Consider the following 19,281-nt stretch of genomic DNA (forward strand, 5'->3'; position numbering starts at 1 on the left):
AGCCCCAGGTGAGCAAGCCTCCTGAATGGACTATTCCTTACACTAAATCCTTACATTTCCCCCACAAGAAGGACCGAAAGCAATGAAACCAAAACTGAAGCAGGAACACAAAATACAAGCTTGAATAAGAATCTTCCATTTTAAAGTGCCTTACCAAAGCATGAAAAGAGAACCATTTGGAAATTCTACATAGTACTGGCTGATAGAGCTATAGCAATTTCGACTTTAAAATCTCATTTCCATCTGCAATGTATCATTTGGATCTTACAGCATCCTTATAAAGAATAGAGGCAGGATATGAGTATCCCCATTTTGCAGATGAAAAAAGTCCTTTAACAGAAGTCCTCTGGGACACACCTGAAGTCAAATAAAAAGTTTATTTAGTTTACACAGTGAGGAGGAACCCTGGGGTAACCCAGTAAAAAAGGAGTTGGAGTTGGGAGGGGCTTCTTATAAGATTTGGGGTTGTGCTGGAGGAATCCAAGGAGGGACTGAGGATGCAGGAGAATTTCCAGATTGAATTCTGCCCAAAAAGTGGAGACAAAAAAAAGAGAGAGAGAGAGAGAAGGAGCAGTATAACCTCTTATAGGATTCCACAAATGAGTATGACTGCTGAATCATTATATTGATATTTCTGTTGGTCTCCAGTGTCTTGGAGCAGCTAGAAGAAAAAAGGAAAAATCATGGAACTGTAAACCCATACCAAACTTTAAAATCTGTTCTATAACCTCTTGTTAAAATGTACTTGGAAATGTATTGCTTTTTTGTATATGTGATCTATCTCACAATTTAAAAAAACGTTTAAAAAAAGTGAGGGCAACATGATGATTGTGTATCTTAATAATGGATCTAATTGATAATTAATTAGGGGTGGTTGGTTATTAATTTAGTTACTAACGCTCTAGCAGGCAAGATGGAAGTGGGCTGGGGCTGGCCTGGCCACAGGAGCAGCAGTCACTCGTGTTGGTCAGAATTGGGGAATGTGTAGCCAGGTTTTTGGTGTGAGTGGCCTGCCCACACCACCCCTGCCCCCCACGTTGCAGACCCAGATGCGGGGTGTCTTGTCCTACCTTGGTTGTCATATCCCGTGGGTGCTTTCTATGTTCAGTCTGGAATATCATGGTCTGGCCGCTGGGTGTTGCGTTGTGTTTTCATTTTTTCATCCACAAACCCGGGGAATGCCTTTGGGCCTCAACACCCACGCCGGAGCTGTACAGCCTCGGGTACCCATCCCCTCCCGCCCCTCTGATGTTGCAAGTAACGCGAGGGCCCCTCCCAGAGCTGCCAGCCTGGGTGTCCACAGAGCTAAACCAAAGGGTCACGCAGTGCCCCGAGACCTTCAGCAGCTGCCTCCTTCTGCCAGCTATGGGGACGTCCCTCACTCGGAGAGAGAAATATGAAATCAAAGCCCTTTCCATTTTAAACACGAGTTCACTGTGTCCTTACTTAACCCTAGCTGACTCTTAATTGCCTTGAGCGATTCAGAGATTCGCAAACATCAGGAGGACAAAGGGGTTATTCTGTAAAGACAATCCAATCAGTAAGTGGCCCTTTGATCATTCTTTCCCAGTGCTGTTTCACACAGGACCAGAGGTACATCAGTTCTTGATCAAGTAATAACCCTGAAAATATATACTGGGTGCTTTTTGGAAGGAAAACCTTCTATTGCTTTAATTGAGTGGAAACAAGACCTACAAAATAACAGTAGCTATCGTTTTGAAGAACTTTTTAATGTGCTGAGTGTTTTGCCCATTTATTTTACTTAAACCCTGTGACAGAGGTATGAATACCTCCATTTTACAGATGAGGAAACTGTGACTCAGAAAGATGAAATAGCCTTTCCTAGAACATTCAACTAATGAGTGGCCAAGGCAAGAGTCACACCCAATCCTGACTCCTAGCCCGCAGCTTTCCGCCACGTCAGAGAAACTGGCTGTCTGGGTTGGTTTAAATGTGGGCCTGCTTGCAGGCCAAAAGGTAGGTGTAGTCTCCCAAGGCCCCTGGATTCTCACTGATGCTGGGAATCGTCATTAGACATGCTGGTGCCCCCTTGACCTTCAGAGTTACCCCACTTTGGATGTCGGTGCCCGGGCACTGTGACATGTATACATCTGAGCTCTCTGGGCCTGGCTACCTCTAACGGGAAGGTTGCACACACCTGGCACACTTACCAGAGATGGGCAGGAGCAACCTCAGTAGGCCAAGAGGAGATCCAGCTCTAGACAAAGTCCCCCCATGCCTCAACCTCCATCACAGCTCCTTGTTCCCCAAAGTCAAGTCCAGAAACACAGGAGTGAGCACAAACCCGGGCAGCCTGAAGAAAGGAGCATCCTGTGATGTTGAGCCTAAAAATGCTGGCCTGATTTTAAGGTAATGAAGGGTATTTCAAAAGGATCAAACATTTATCTTTGCCCACGAATTCTCTGGGTTCAGGGTTGTTTTCACAAACTGGGCTGGTACTTCCATGGCCTCTCTTTGGCATGGAAATATCAAGACAACACCTGAGAAATCTTCCCTTATGAAAGTCCCCCACCTGCCCATCATACGGGTCTTGGAATTTTTCTATTGGCTACTCTCAGTGTCTTGTTTCGCTGCCCTGGCCATGGCCTTCACACCCCCAGAGGGGCTCCCTCCCTGGGAGATTAGGGATCAGCGTGGTTCTTCCAAATGGGTGGTGCCAGAGCTCGGAGAGCTACAAGAGGAGACTCTGCCAGGGAAGGTGGGAATTAACCTATCCGCTCACATCCAGGGGACAAGCCAACCAGTTAAGTGGGGGAAGTTCAGACACAGGGGCTGGGGGCTGGGGTTGCTTTACTCATAGATTTAGGTGTGCACCAGCTCTGTGTCAGGACTTGTGCTGCAACCTCAGCACGTTCATTCAACACTCATCCAGCTCATCCAGCAAACACCATCCACGGTCTTGCTCTGTCCCAGATTCTGGGCCAAGCTGGGGATCCAGTGAACACAGAAGCTCCGTCTTTGTTCTGCTTGAGCTTCTGCAACTCCCAGAGGGGAGGACTTCAGAGGTCAAAAAGAGACTTATAAATATGCATGAGGTTGGAAAGTGAGTCGTAGGCCCCCACCCTCTGAACCAGGTCCAAAGAGGGGGCCGCTGCTGAGGGGCTGCGGGAAGCTAAGTCCAGCTGAGGAAACCGGCAGCCAGCTGGCAGCGAGCAATGGGAGGGGACACGGGCCCCTTTCAACAGCATGATTAAGACTTTCTGGCAGCACACGCAATCACTGGCAGGAGACCAAGAAGGAGCCGTTTATCTGGCTCCTGTTGCTGGTAAGTGATAAACCTCACCCTCTGGCGCCGTTCCTTAAGGAACAATCATCTTTGCAGACAAGTGCTCCGTGTGCGCCCTAAACACACTCTTTGTGACTTTGAGTGGTGTTTTTCCCACACAGGCTGTTTTCAAATAGGCTATTGTGGAGATTCGCCCCGGCCTTGGCCAAAGAGAAAGGGCCCAAGGTCAGCTGCCACCTCCTCCCCACGTGCCTGCCTCGCTCCTCTCACCCCTGCAAAGTAGGAAAGGAAGGCGAGCGGGTGCCCAAGGACAGAGCAGGGATTGGGAAGACAAAAATCTGGCTCTTCTTCATGGCTGGGCTATCAATTCCTAGCCTGGGCAGGGGCTTCTGGCTTCTTGAAAGAAATCATGTTCTCCTGAAGGAGAATATGGGTGCGATAAGAGGACTGGGTTTGGAATTTAAAGGACTGATCTAAGCCCCAACTATGCCCCTCGCTAGCAGCTGACCTTGGGCAAATCAATTCCCATCTCCAGGGCTCTGTTAGTCATTGTGATTATTAGAGACCCTCACAGGATAAAAACAAGATCAGATATGTGGATGAACTTTGCGACCAATAATTGCTGATAATAAAACAAACATTTACAAGCATCTACCATATTAAGCAGACCTACTCAAAGTACCAGGGACACGTAAAGATGACTAAAGTGTGGTCCTACCATGATAATAGTCACATGACTCATTTACTATCCCCAATGTCTCTCCCCACTTTTTTATTACAAATACATTCAAGCATAGAAAAAGTTAAAAGGATAGTACAACGAACAAACTTATTTCCTCCACATGCATTTAATAATTGTTAGCATTTTCTATATTTGCTTTATCTCTCTATGTAGAAATATTTGTGTCTATGTGTGTATTAGAACTGTTTCTCCATTTTTCTCAAGGTAGGTAGATAGATATAGACCAAAGTTCTATATTAATATCAAAGTTGTAGATATGATATTTCATCAATAAATATCTATACTTCATCATTAATCTCCTAATAAAGACATTCTCCTACATAGCCCCCATACCATGCCACACCTAAGAAAACTAAAAATAATTTTATAGTAACTAATATCCAATCCATATTCAAATTTCCTCAGTTGTCTCAAGAATCTTGTTTTGAGCTTTTATCAAACCAGGATCCAGTTAAGCATCTCCTGTTGTCTTCAGTTTATGTCCCTTCTGTGTCTCTCTGCAGTGTTATTGAGGTCAGGAGTTGTTGGCGCTAACACTCACACTTTGCTCTCTAAGGATCTGCCTGCATCTCTCTCTCTCTCCTCTACACTCTGAGCACCTCAAGGCAGGGCCTGAATCTTGATCACATCCCAAAGACCCAGCACATGGTAAATGACTTTGCCAAAGGCCAAAGAAACGAACACTTTTTAAAGGTGGGTTTTAAGTAATTTTATCTGGAAAATTCTACACCCCCTGCTAAAAACAATGGAAGACATCCCAGAGGTAGAGGAGAAGCAGCTCAGATCCTTCCCTACTGCCCCAGCTAAAGACATGGGGACTCTGAAGTCCCTTGGGACTCTTGATCACGGGCTGTACTCAACATCTGCGGTGCAGCTTTTGAATTGAGAGGGGGCATCCAATCTGGACAATACTCAGGGCACGTGACAGCTGGGTCTTCTCCCATTATGGATCTTACAGAAGAGATTTAAGTCCTCTGAGTTTTCTCAGAACCAGGAAACCACTTGTAGCCTGGCAAGAGTGGGAAGGCGGGCTGCATATCATGTTCATGTTGTTTTCTTGCACATAAATTCCCTACAATGCTTGCTGCCCTCATGGGAGTTTTAAGCTTCCTCCTCCCTCAGATGATACTTTCTAAAGCAGAGCTTCTCAAACTTTAATATGCACATGAATCACCTGGGGAGACTGATAAAACGAATGTTCTGATTCAGTAGATCTGGGCTGGGCTCTAAGATCCTGCATTTCCAACAAGTGTCCAGGCCGTGCTGGTCGAGGAACAACACTGAGAGGCAAGGTTCTGAAGGATGTGAAATAGCTCCTTGTTTACTCAGTGAACTAGTATTTAGCGTCTTACTAGACATAAGGCAGTGATCTAGAGCTAGAGGAACAGGGTGATGGGAATAAATGTAAAGATGCAATCCCTCCCCTCAGAGAGACCTAAAGAGGACCTGGGTACAACTCCAATGGTTTTTTAAAATTGCAACATGAGGAGCAGAAGCCAGTTATACTCACTCTCAGACACGGCAGCTGCCAAGTGAGAGAAAGACTTCTTGTGTCCACCTTTGGCGGACAAAGACCAGGCTTGGACTGGCCATGCAGGGTGAGAAAACCGCTGATGAGAGAAGCAAAGGAGGCTTTGTGGAGGGGCTCAGCCAGCCCTAAATTCCTCAGCCTTGTGAGGAGCAGCGTGAGCTCTAACACGGGTGGGAACGCTGGAGGGAAGAGGGAGCAGTGAGTCCTGTTGACAGGTTGGGGGTGGGGGTGGGGAGGAGACAGAGGAGATCCAGGGGCCCTTTGCCCTCCCTTGATGGCTGCTCAGAAGCCGACTCCGTGATGCACCCCAGGCCCAGCCGCTCAGTGTCTCAGCTGCCAGACTCCCCATCTGGGTAATGGAGTGTTATAAGCATGTCAGAGGCCATCAATTAATGTGTAACTCCATGTTCATTGGCTTGTATTTCCAAAGATGCTCCACTAAGATCCACGGCAGTGGTAAATCTCTTTTCTTCTCATTTGATGACTTGGAATTTAATGTCACCCACCATCCTCCCCCAAAGTAATTGAGATTTATGGTTCATTGTCAATATCAACACAGGTTGGCCATTGTTTAAAAGTCTCCTCGCTCCTTGAGCCTGATCACTATGTATTTTGAATGACAAATATGGTTTTATAGTTCATGTGGGTTGCTGGAAGCAAAGATTTTTTAAGTGCATTTGGTTCTTGCCTCAGAGGCTTGTTTATCACTTGTTTCTGTTTTGTCTGATGGTGTAAGCCCCACATGACTCCCACTCCTTAGATATTCCAAAGTCTTCTGAGGCTCTGCCTAAGACGAGACAGTCTGTCCTCAGTCCAGGGTCACTGGTGTGACAATAGGGAGAGACTCTTATCATCTTAGTAGCATGGGTTGAAGCCACTAATGCATGGTCTGGAACCAGTGTTAAAACTCCCCAGAAGTTTGCTTGAGGAGCAACGTGTGGTCCCCACTCAAATACTTCTGGCCTTTTGTTTTGCTGTCTGCAGTGTGGAAACCGAAGCAGGAGCTGAATTGCTTGGGTCAGTGATTTTGACAGTGGTTCTCCAACTCGGCTTGATTAAATGTGGACTACTGCTTTTCCCCTGCCCCACAACCCCCACCCGCAACCCCAACTCCTGATTCAGGTGGTCAAGGTAGGGCCCAGAAATATGCATTTCTAACTCGTTCCCAGGTGATGTTGATACAAACGCCGGTCCTAGATCCTCTTGAAGAATCCCTTAGAACAGTAGTGGGAAGCATTAAAGGCCATGTGGAGAAAGGCGGTGGGAGAAACAAAGTAGCTGGCAGTATTTCGTGCTCGGGGGAGAGATGGCAACATCCAAAGAGAAATTGTACTAGGTTTCTGCTGGGTGATGTGCAGTTGAAACCCTTTCTATGAAATCTTCAGTACGAGATCAATTTCTATTATGAAGCTGTAGATTTGGATCTATTTTGGAAATGCACTGAAGTGCTAAGGTAGGCCTGGGACCACCCACTGGTGGTCTGCTAACTATGGGCAACCAAGAAGATCAAGGCCACTTGAGCATGGTCTGACCACTGGGATGCCGTGATGACTTTATTGGGTGAAAGTCATAAGGAGATTCCTGGTGTTGGTAATAGTCTGCCATGATAGCTTACATGTATAACAGTCCCTAAAAGATTTACCTTTTAGGTGATTAGGAAAAAGCAGGTGAAACTAGGCCAAGGTAATAAAGAAACACAGTATAAAGACTCCGGAAATTTTATGTTGAACACTAGAAGGTAGTTGGAGGGAGATGATAGCGTTGTCTTTGCAACAGGGATCTTACTTTATAAGTCATGATAAGCCTGTGATTGCAATTTATCAATCCTGCCTTTCTCTCCTAAGAAATGTGCTAGAAAGGGTCATTGTGTACTGAGGTCAGGCTGCCCCAAGCTCTCCCTATCCAAGTTGATACAACTCCAGTGGACTGGGCAAGTCAACCCTTGGGATTCATTACTGCAAAGCAGGTAGCCTCAGAGAAAGGCTCTGGCACTCAAAAGGATTAGGCTTTACTGACACCCAAGCCAAAGATGACAGGTAATGGAGTGGGGTTGGAGGAATGTCAACATATTTGGAGATATAAAAAGATAGGTAGCAAGGTGCATGAGTGGTTCATCGGTGGTAGAATGCTCACCCGCCATGTGGGAGACCCAGGAATGATTCCTGACACATGCTCGCCCTCCCTCCCCTAAAGAAGATCTGCCTCTTTCACTTGCTCTCCTTCTCTGTCTTTCTCTCTGTTCATGTTTCTTGGTTGGCTCTATTCACAAAGTGTTCTCCATGATGGCACTTGAGAGTCCCAGATTCCCTTGGTCCTTGAAGTTTAAGATTCAGAGAAATTATCTTTTATCATATACTTATGGCAAAATTTCCAGGAAGGACTCTGCTTGGCCAGGTACTCACCCCTGGATTTTGCAACTGTGTCCAGGAGGATGGGATCTCTGATTGGCCTAGTTTAAGACCTGTTCTAGTCTGCTAGCTGCCAGAATGCAATATACCAGAAACAGAACAGCTTTTAAAAAGAGGAATTTATTAAGTTTCTAGTTTACAGTTCTAAGGCCGAGAAAATGTCCCAATTAAAACATGTCTATGGACATGTCCAATCTAAGGCATCCAGGGAAAGATACCTTGGTTCAAGAAGGCCGATGACATTCAGGGTTTCTCTCTCAAGTGAGAAGGCGCATGATAAACAGGATCAGGGCTTGTCTATCATCTGGAAAGGCATGCGGCCAGCATGGTGTCATCTGCTAGCTTTCTCTCCTGGCTTCCTTTCATGAAGCTCCCCAGGAAGCATTTTCCTTCTTCATTTCTAAAGGTCACTGGCTGGTGGACTTTGCTTCTTGTGGCTGTTTCGTTCTGCTCTCTCTGAATCGCTAGCTTTCTCCAAAATGTTTCCTCTTTTAGAGGATTCCAGTAAACTAATCAAGACCCGCCCGAATGGGTGGAGACACATCTCCACCTAATCCAGTTTAACAACCACTCTTGACTGAGTCACATCTCCAGGGATCTAATTACAACCTGCAATTGATCTAATTACAGATTCAAACACACAGTACTGAATAGGGATTAGAAGAAACAACTGGATTTATTAAATGGGATTAGGATTAAAACATGGCTTTTCTAGGGTACATACATCCTTTCAAACCAGCATGGGAACCTTGACCATTTCTTGGGTAGGATCAGTACTACCCAAACATGACTGAGCAGGATCCATATGGAAGCGCCTTCCTCAGAGGAGGAGATACAGGTCAGAGCATGGAGGACTGGCTGGGAAGCACCAATCGCTCCTGCTTCCACAGGGCCAAGCAGAATGAGTTTCCTGTCCCTGTTCATATGCCCCTTACTATTCACTTTGGCCTCTGGACTTCAGGCAAGGAGTCAGTGTCCCTCCCTACAGAGGCATTGAGATACCTGCTCAGAGGTGTGCTGTAGCAGTTTATTTACCTGGGCAGAGCTGGCCTTGTGAGTATTAGGAAATGGGGGAAATCCTGGAGAGCATTAAAGATTCAGCCACTTGTAGGCCTATGGGTTTTCAATTAGTCAGCACTCAAACATTGTTCCTCACAGGGGAAGCCAATGGGCAAAATAAGTAATATTATCATTTTTATTGGCTTCTTTGGGATGTTCAAGGGCTTGTTTACAAGGTTCCATTTAATATACACATCAGTGATGCACTAATCTATACCACAGGAATTCTCAAAACGTGGTTCTGGGTAGGCCAGGTGGCTCAGCAGGCAGAGTTCCCGCCTGCCATGATGGAGACCCAGGTTCGATTCCCGGTACCCATGCAACAACAACAAAAAAATGTGGCTCCCAGACCAGAAGCATCAATAGCACCCGAGGCCTTGTTAAAAATGCACATTCTTGGTCCCCACCCTAGATCTGTGGATTCAAAAACTCAGGGGAGGAAGCTGTTTTAACAAGCCCTCCAGATGATTCTGATGTCTACTGAAGTTAGAGAATCAAATACATTAATGTGATTCAACTCACCAAGTTTAAAAGGATCACCACTATAAAATCTAAGATGTTGCAGGTTTATTGAGCAGTCTAAATTTAAAGGGGCATAAATGTGAAGCAGTTTATATTTCTCCCATCCCTGCCTTCAACCATGCACTATTAAGTAATACTTTTCCATTCCTTAATAACATCTTGGGCAAATCTGCTGGCTTGAAAGAATTATGCACTCTAGAAAAGCCATGTATTGACCCTGATCCCATCATGTGGAGGTAGTGTTTCTTTTAATCCCTATTTAGCACTTTAGGCTGAAGACTTGATTAGATTATCTCCATGGAGATGTGATTCACCCAGTTGTGGGTATTAATTAGAGGGAGATGTGTCTCCACTCATTCCATGTGGGTCTTAATTAGTTTACTGGAGTCCTTTAAAAGAGGAAGCATTTTGGAGAAAGCTTCAGAATGCTGAGAGCCACAGGAGAGCACTCGATCCATGAGAGACAAGAGAGTCTATGCAACCAGAGACCCCTGGAAGTGAACACCCCAGGGCAAGCTTCATGAAACAAGAAGCTGGGAGAGAAAGCTAGCATGTCACCATGTTTGCCATGTGCCTTTCCAGTTGAGAGAGAAACCCTGAACTTCATCGGCCTTCCTTGAGTTGAGGTAACCTCTTGCTGGTTCCTTAATTTGGACTTATTTATAGACTTGCTTTAATTGGGACATTTTAACAGTCTTAGAACTGTGGACTGCAAGTTAATAAATTTCCCTTTTTAAAAGCCATTCCATTTCTGGTATGTTGCATTCTGGCAGCTAGCAAACTAGAACAGCAGATAACATTCAGTCAGTTCTATGAAGTCTTCTTTATTTTAAGCCTCAATCTCACATCTGATTTAAAATTCTTCTTTTTCTCCTTCATGAGCAAGATTTCAAGAAGGTGGGGATCTGAGGTGGGCAAGTATCTACTTTCTCACTTATCTCCCCACTGCAGCACCTTGGTAGGTAGGAGATAAAGACAAGAGCTCGTTCTGGGATTTCTCCTGTCCCTTTTCACAGCCCCAACCTGGGGTTGGTTGTACCTCTTGTTGGTTGTGATGAGCCCCCTTTGTCTCTCTGGTTCCCTCTGGTCCCATCTGCTGCTGGTGGGCTTGGCTCATCTGATGGTGCCCATGAGAACAGTGTGTCTGGTTTTCTGAGAGCCCTGTCAGTGTGACCCCAGTCCATCTGTCACCAAGAAAGACAGCCATGACCTCCTTTGCCTTGCCAGTGGTCCACATTCCTCCCACTCTGCCTCCCTCACAGATCCTCAGAAATGGCTGAGCACTTCGTCCTATGCTCTGGGGGCCAAAGGGAGCTCATCCCCCCTCAGGCATACTAGAGCACAGTCCCTTCTCCAAACCTGGCTGAGCCTCCCATTTTAGGACAGCCGAAGCAGGCGCTGCTTTCATGCACATACACAGCCTCACCAACTCCTGTGGATGCAGGTCAATCCCTGAAAAAACTCTATCATTATATATACAACCCAGAATTTCAACATCACAGCAAGCATCCAGCCTGAAGCAAGATGCCAGTTGCTGCTTCTTGCAGGTACCCTCGCCCTGCAGTCCTGGGGAGTAATTCTGGTAGAGGGCCCCAACATGAGGAAAGCAACAATGGAAGTGACGGAAATAAGCCGACACTATTCTCCCACTAAAGCCTGCTCTCCCTTCTCTCTCCATGGAGTGGAGGCAGGCAGTGATGATAACAGGATCATAAGGCTGCTTCTCTGGGAGTCCTGTGGTTGAAGCCATCTGGCCCCAATTGCTGGCAACTCTCTTTAGAGAATGTGGGTTACTCAGCATTTGGTGCTTTCAGAGGAGGTTCTTGTGCCAATTCTGGGGCCACAGGACAAGTCCTGCTCATGGCCCTCATACACTTGCTATTTCAACATCTTTTCACATCTGTTCTCAGTTGACCCACACAATGATGCTGTGAGGCATTTAACCTACAAGAAAGACATTTAACCTGCAGAAAGATTAAAAGTGACCATCACACAGCCTAGTGGCAATGGTGGTTCAGGAACCCAGGCCCTGTGGCTCCAACCCCTGTCCTCTCCCTGCTGTTGCAGATGCCTCAGCCACACTTGTCTTCCAGCTGAAAGCAAATGTGAGGCAACTAGCCAGAGAAAGAGCTTGTTTCCAAGGCACAGAGCAGTTGACAGGGGAGGGCTGGAACATGGAATTTCCTTAGAAAAAACACCAACTGTCCCAGGTTGGTCAAGCCTAAGGGACACCACAGTGGCCCTGACCATTGTCCTCTCAGGCCACAACACATGCCCCCAGGAAACCCTGAGTTGACTTCTGTCAGCCAGCCCCTCCTGCCTTCCTTGGCGGAGGGGGAGAGGGAGGGTATAAGTTAGTGTTTGCAAAGCAGAAGACTGGGTATGAGCTGCCAGGGCTGCCCGGCCAGACCTCGTGCTCCAGCTCCTTAGGGCTCCCAACCCAGGTCAAATGGGGTGAGGGCATCATCTGTGCCTTCTAATAGCTGAGCTCTGAATGACTCAGTTCCGCCTGTGGGTGGGTAGAAGTTCATGGTTAGAGTTCCCCAAAGTGCCAAAGTGCATGACACTTTTATAATCAACAGATGCTATACACAAGAGGTTTCTTTCCACACAAGAGGAAAGACTAATGATGAGCATGAGGTGCTCGCTCGCCCTCGTCCTGCACAGCACTCCCCACAGTGCTGGTGCTCACTGAGATATGCCACCGAGGCAGACCGCGATCATGCTTTCTCCACCAAAGATCAAAGCCCTCACCCTTCACAGAGCCAGTTGTTAAATTTTCTGGGAATCTGTGAGCTGATTGTCAAGCACTACTATCATTTAAATATTAAATTATAAAAATTTTAAATAAATTACATTAAAAGCAACAGTAATGAATGCTCAAAACTCCTTTCTTCCTAATTATTTTACTATATTTTACTGTCATCTTTCTTCTGGAGGGTATTTGCATGTATTGCACCCATATATGGAAACACTATGTAATAACATACTCCTGTGCTTCTCTTCTTAATTCCAAATTCAATAACATCATATCAGTAGCTTGAAATCAACTACAGACTTTGTGTTTGCCCATAGAGACTGGCAAATGCTGCAAATCAGGAAGTATTTTTCCATCTACCCAATTTATTTTACCTTTGTCCCCTTATTATTTATTTTTTTAACCATATTTTTTTCTTCATCTGTCCATACCCTGGATAAAAAGAGCATCAGACACAAGGTTTTTCACACTCACACAGTCACATTGTAAATGTTTTATCTTTATACAGTGGTCTTCAAGAATCTAGGCTATTGGAACACAGCTCAACAGTTTCAGGTACTTCCCTCCAGCCATTCCACTATATCATAAACTAAAAAGTGATGTCTATATAATGCATGAGAATAACCTCTAGGATAACCTCTGGACTCTATTTGAACCCTCTCAGCTATGGAAACTTTATTTTGACTCATTTCTCTCTTCCTGTTTTTGGTCAACAAGACTTTCTCAGTCTCATGATGCCAGGTTCCAGCTCATCTCAGGAGTTCTGTTCCATGTTGCCAGGGAGATTTATACCCCTGGGAGTCATGTCCCATGTAGGAGAGAGAGCAGTGAGTTCACCTGGCAAGTTGGCTTAGAGAGAGAGGCCACATCTGAGCAACACAAGAGGTTCTCTGGGGGTGACTCTTAGGCATAATTTTAAGTAGGCTTAGCCAATCCTTTGCAGGGATAAGTTTCATAGAGTGAACCCCAAGATCAAGGGCTCAGCCTATTGATTTGATTATTCCTACTGCTTCTGAGAATATCAGAAATTCTCCAAATGGGGAAGTTGAATATTTCCCCCTTTCTCCCCATTCCCACCAATACTTCTTTATTCACTGCCCAAATTACTCTGGGTGCAAATCAGGATTTGATTTATTGTTTTGTTGTTTGTCTGAGCCAGGAGTCAATAAACTAATTCTATAAAGAGACAGACAGTAAATATGTTTGATTTTGTAGGCCATAAGTTCTCTTGTTGCAACTACTCAACTCTGCCCTTGTAGCACAAAAGTAGCTACCAACAAAATGTAAATGAATGGGCATGGCTGTCTTCCAATAAAACTTTATCTACAAAAACAGGAGATAGGCCAGATTTGGCAGGCTATATTGGCTGGCTCCTGGTCTAGACTTAAGAAAGCCATGGAGAAAATGTTAATATGAAAATTAAACTTGAAAGTGTTCAATATTGTAAATGTAATTTTTAAAAATTGAGGAAATATTGTTCCAGTATTCAAAAACAATTTTCAGATTCAGCAAAGAAGTACCTTGTCATTATTGAATGACTGAAGTCCCAATATACATCTTCAATATTACATTTTTATCTTAGTAACATAAATGAAAAAAATTACCAACATTCATGCTAGGACTACACTTGTTCATCATATGCTGAACAATATAGGCTGGCCAATGATACAAGAATTCGACTGTGTGGAATTTATAATAAAAAGGATTGTGTTCTAGGTTGCTAACTGTTGGAATGCAACACACCAGAGATGGATTGGTTTTTAATAAGAAGGGATTTATTTCCTTAGTCTTCAGAGGAAAGGCAGCTAACTTTCAAATGAGGTTCTTTCTTACGTGGGAAGGCATAGGGTTATCTCTACTGGCTTTCTCTCCAGGCCTCTGGGTTCCAACAACTTTCCCTGGGTGATTTCTTTCTGCATCGCCAAAGGCTTGGGCTGAGCTGCAAGTGCTGAGATGAGGTATGCTGAGCTGCTTGGGCTGTGCTACGTTGAGCTCTCATTTAAGCACCAGCCAATCAAGTCAAAAATCATTCATTGCAGCAGGCACGCCTCCTAGCTGACTGCAGATGTAATCAGCAACAGACGATGTTCACATGCCATCGGCTCATGTCCACAGCAATATAACTAGGCAACTTCGCCTAGCCAAGTTGACACCTGAATCTAACTACCACAGACTGTATATTTTATTATTATTATAAATTGTGTATTACACATCCTAAATATCAATAAGATGTATATATTTCATCTGGAGAGCAGTGGGGACCACCAAATCAATAAACCAAGCCCTCAATCTTTGTGTTTGCCCCATGAAACTTATTTCTGCAAAGGATAGGCTAAGCCCACCGCCTGAGAGATATTTACATAAAGAAAAACCCAATGGCTCAGAGCAGCACACGTTAAGGACCAGAAGCATGGCCAAGAGACCAAGGAAGGGAGGGTGTCAGGGATGGATGGACAACCACAAGATCCCTCCAAGATCATCCTGGAAGGCCTCATGAAGGACAGCGAGCCTTAAAGAATGGTACAATTAAATAAGTGATGGAGAGTGGCCTACTTTGGGTAGGTAAAGAGCACAGGCAAAGGCTTGGAGGTAGGAGTGCCCTGTCTCAGGAGGACCCAAGATAAGAGAGGAAAGCAGTGGGAGACAGAGTGGGGCCAATATATTTAGTGACACAAACACGGTATGAGGTTGCGCAATAAAATAAAATAAAATAAAACAGGTTTTAAAACCTGTATATTTGTGTTGAAGAAAAAATAAATGGAAGAAAATATACTTAAATATAAATAACTCTTGGTGGTGGGATTAGAGCTGATTTTGTTTTCATGCTTCATAACACCTTCCTGTGCCTTCCTATTGTTCCAAAGTGGTGCTACTTTGAAGTGGTGTGCATTACCTTAAAAATAAAAATTAAGGTTTGCCAGTATGGAATGCAAAAAACAGCCTTAGAGCACTGAGCCCTGGAGCACTAGGCGAGTGGGGATCTGCCCCCTTTGCCCCCTCCCCAGCCTCAGGCAGGAGATATCTCCTCTCTCTTGTCTACCCAAAGTACAGAGGTTACACTGCACATCCAAAAGGGCAGAGCAAATTGGAAAGAATGAGAGGGTCTCTGTCTTTGTAGGATTTTGCCATTGCTTTTTTATAGTAAATATTACCTTGCCCATGACTCATAGAGTTGGAAAATTGGAAGGGATCCCAGTGAACATCTAATCCAACTCATTTATTTTCTAATAAGGAAATAAAAACTAAAGAGTTCAAGTGGCGCATGCAAGGACGCAGAGTGAGGTAGAAGTGGTTCCCGGCAGAGATGACACCCAGCATCCAGGTCTTGTGGGATGAGCTGGGGACTCATCACCAGGTGACTGGCTGAACATCCTTGAGCTTCAGGAATGTGCCATGTTCTAATCATTCCTCCCACAAGGCACCCAGCTTATTAGGTGCCGCTTGGGTTTTCCAGGGCATAACTACAGCAGCAGAACTTCTTTCCCTCCGTGGGCAACACACCTGCAATAGTTCCCTCGGGGCATCAGAGCGCTCCTCCCTGCCCATTGTTGGATGAGGCCTCCACAAGTTGCCTTCTCCATAGAGTCTTCAACAATGGCTTTTGTGTTCACCTTTGTTGTTATTCTCATTTCCAAAATCAGCCAGGTCATCCCAAAGGACTAACAGCACTGGCCTGGTCATTTTCTACATATAAACTTAGCCAAATTAAATAATAAGGCAAGGATTTCCATTTTGCACCTAAACACCTAGCTGCCTCTGTGATTTACACAATTCTTGGGCCAAAGCACGTGTCTTCATTCCCCCCACTGATGCTGACTCTTTGGGTATATTCTGCACATCTTTCTCTGTAAATAACATGTTGTTAGTCTTAGATTATATGCTTCTAGGGTATGGGGGACATATGTAGCTAGAGGATTAAAAAAATACATTTTCATGAGCTGGATAATAATAAAAAGTAAATGGCAAAATTCCTTGCTATCCCCAGGAGCTGGAGAGCTTTAAAAAATTTTTTTAAAGTCAACCCATTTCAGTTTTTAATTTCTACAGAAACAGGAAAATTTCTGGAGAAAACTTTGTGCCCATATATCCTCTGCTGTGCCATTTGGAAGCAGAATAACATTGTAAGTGGAGTGATCCAGGAAGTACTTATTAAACATGAAGTCACACAAACTGAGCTTTGAGGTTTAAAAATGTACTTCCCTGAGCAAGGTTAACGCATGCTGTGGTTAGACCAACAGCTGAGCCTCCCCACCATACCCCTTCAGCCCATGCAATTAAAGCATCACCCAGGCAGATTAAAAACAAACAAATAATTTTTTTAAAGCCCTAGGCTGTTCTTTACATTGGTGCACACGTTGTTGTTATAGTTAATAGCAGAGACCTTGTCCTCATCTCTAGGCTCCTTCCTCCAAAGCAAAGCATCTAAGAAGATGCCTCCCAAAGAGGGGGGAGGAGGTGGACGCCATCCTTCCTCACCTCTGAACCCTCTGTCTCAGTGCTTCCAGCTCTTCAACCAGCTCTTCATGGGAACTTAATTACAGTCTATGGTTCCTCACCCCATGAGAAGTGCTCAGAAACCAAAGAGCCCCCTGTTTCCCAGCTCTTCCCAGCAGAATCTGGGTCAGAGTCCTGCCCCAGGCTTTACGCACACCGAGCGCCACCTGTCCCTGTCCTAGCCCTTGTCTTTGGTCCCAGTTTCCCAGGTGGAATGGGGGAAAGGGTAGTTTGGCACCTTCTGAAAAGGGTTCCTTTGCCAACCTTCTTCCTGATCTCTGGGAGATGATTCAACCACACAGTCTGCCATCAGCTAGGCCCTGAAGTCCTTGAGTCCGTGGCTTTATCATTTTTCTAGTAAATATTCAAGAAGAAAAGGAATTGAGAAGGCGATTAATTTCCCTTTGAGCTCCTAGGAGGGAGAAAGAGGTGGACCTATGTCATATATTTTAGATGAGGTATGTTTTCCAGTACTGCTGGGTCCCAAACAGCTTTCAGCCATTGGCTTCCAATGGCCTGGCATACATCTGGTGGGCCGACCTGCCCTCAGCACAGGAAAACTGACAGGAAATCTGTCAAAACCTCGTGGCAGATCTTTGACCTTTCCCAGCAAGCAGGAGGTGATGCAGAAGGGGTCTTCCTGGAGTCCCTGCCCTGGCCAGTGCCCAGAGAGGGGGCAAATATTCTCTGATGAGGTTGCATTTTAGTCATCTGCTAACTTTGAGTAGAACATTCAGTTCAAGGCGTTTGGAGAACCAGCTCCTTTTTTTTTTTTCTCCGTGATTTACACAATTCTGCCCTGCTAGGGCTCCTTTGAGTGAGCTAAAAATAAGCAAATACATACATAAATAATTAAAAAGCTAAAAATAAAAGTTCCATGCTTAGTCCAGATTTTTGGGAAAGCAGCTGCTTCTTGAGGAAGTCCCACCTTTCTCCTAAAAACAAAAATTAAACAAAATGAAAGTCCACTAGCAACCAGGTGCTTGGTATTTTCTCTAGTGCATAAATAGATTTTCACATTTATGAGAAAACAAATAAACATTCCTCCAAATTGGGTTTGGCCTATACTGAGGTAGAAAACCAGCCCTGTGTTCTCTGGCTGCTCCTGCAGCTGTTGCAACAAGAAACCAGATAACCCATACCCTTGTTCTAGTTTGCAAGCTGCTGGGATGTGATATACCAGAAACAGAATGGCTTTTATAAGGGGTAATTTATTAAGTGGCAAGTTTACAGTTCTAAGGTCATGAAAATGTCCACATTAAAGCAAGTCTATAAAAATGTCCAAATTAAAGCATCCATGGAAAGATACCTTGGTTCCAGAAGGCCAATAATATTCACACTTTCTCTCTCAACTGGAAAGGCACATGGCAAATGGAGTGATGTCTGCTAGCTTTCTCTCCAGGCTTCTTGTTTCATGAAGCAACCCTGGTGGCATTTTCCTTCATCTCCAAAGGTCTCAGGTTACATGGGCTCTTGTGGTTCTGGTGTCTCTTGGGACTCTCCAAAATGTTTCCTCTTTTAAAAGGATTCCAGTAAGCTAATCAAAACCCACCTGGAGTAGGTGGAGTCACATTTCCCTGTGATGAAAGGTTAATACCCGCAACTGGGTGAGTCACATCTCCATGGAGATAACCCAATCAAGTTTCCAACCTACAGTTCTGAATAAGGATTAAAAGAAAAGGATGCCTCCACAAGATGGATCAGGATTAAAACATGGCTTTTCCAGGATACATAAACCTTTCAAACTGGCACAGCCCCTTCCCTAGAACACCAAACCCAGACCTTCCAAGGATGCCTAAGCTAGAACGGATTCCAGCCCTACTCACCCCTTTCAAGAGGGACCTAGTTATCTTACAACCTCACAGCCCGGCACAGGCAATGCAGCTTTCTCTTAGCACACAGGCCCTGGGCAGGGCCACTGGGGAAAGCAACTCTCCAGTTTCCTCCTGAAAGCTCCCTGGGGAGTCTGTGTGCGGCCCCATCTATCTGCCTCAAAGGCTACCTGCAGATGTCAGAGGGCAGCCCCACTGGGGTCTAGTCTCAAGTCCTCTCAACTGCTAAGGACTAGCTTCACTCAAGCTTCTTCCAGCACTCCAAACCCCCTCACACTGCCAGAGGCTGATGGCCTCTGTATATATATTTTTTTAAACATGGGTAGGTACCAGGAACCAAACCCGGGTCTCCAGCATATCAGGCACGAACTCTGCCACTGAGCCACCATGGCCTGCCCCTGGCCTCTGTCTTTAAAGATGCTTAAAACATAGTTCTGAAATAAAGTTTTGGCTTTTTCCTAGAGTTCTGATTCGGTAGGTGAAGCAACAAGGGACTTTAGGGAGTTCAGATGTTAGAGAACAGCTCATGGGAAAGGGAGGAGACAAGGGCTGAGTAGTCGAGGATGACTTGAGATGTGTGGAAAAGGTCAGGAAATGAGAAGTTCAGTGATAGACTTTTTGCCTGCCATGCAGGAGACCCAGGTTCTATTCCTAGCCCATGCACCCCCTAAGAAAAGGTTATGAACAA

At 45.0% G+C, this 19,281-nt stretch overlaps 1 protein-coding gene and 1 long non-coding RNA gene across 3 annotated transcripts in view; one reads left to right on the forward strand and one right to left on the reverse strand.

Annotated features, from left to right (window-relative positions):
* Positions 1 to 1,210, reverse strand: part of LOC143656177 (uncharacterized) — a 124,626-nt gene extending 123,416 nt beyond the window's left edge. Inside the window, exons 1-2 of the long non-coding RNA XR_013162419.1 lie at positions 1,071 to 1,210; positions 581 to 661 (exon numbers count right to left, since the gene is read on the reverse strand). This is a non-coding gene — a long non-coding RNA (uncharacterized LOC143656177). The remainder of the gene's footprint in view (positions 1 to 580; positions 662 to 1,070) is intronic.
* The window catches only part of LIPC (lipase C, hepatic type), a 184,504-nt gene that overhangs the window by 46,448 nt on the left and 118,775 nt on the right, over positions 1 to 19,281 (forward strand). The window lies entirely within an intron of this gene.

Source organism: Tamandua tetradactyla, chromosome 14 (assembly GCF_023851605.1).
Source record: "Tamandua tetradactyla isolate mTamTet1 chromosome 14, mTamTet1.pri, whole genome shotgun sequence".
In the NCBI taxonomy this organism is placed as follows: Eukaryota; Metazoa; Chordata; class Mammalia; order Pilosa; family Myrmecophagidae; genus Tamandua; species Tamandua tetradactyla.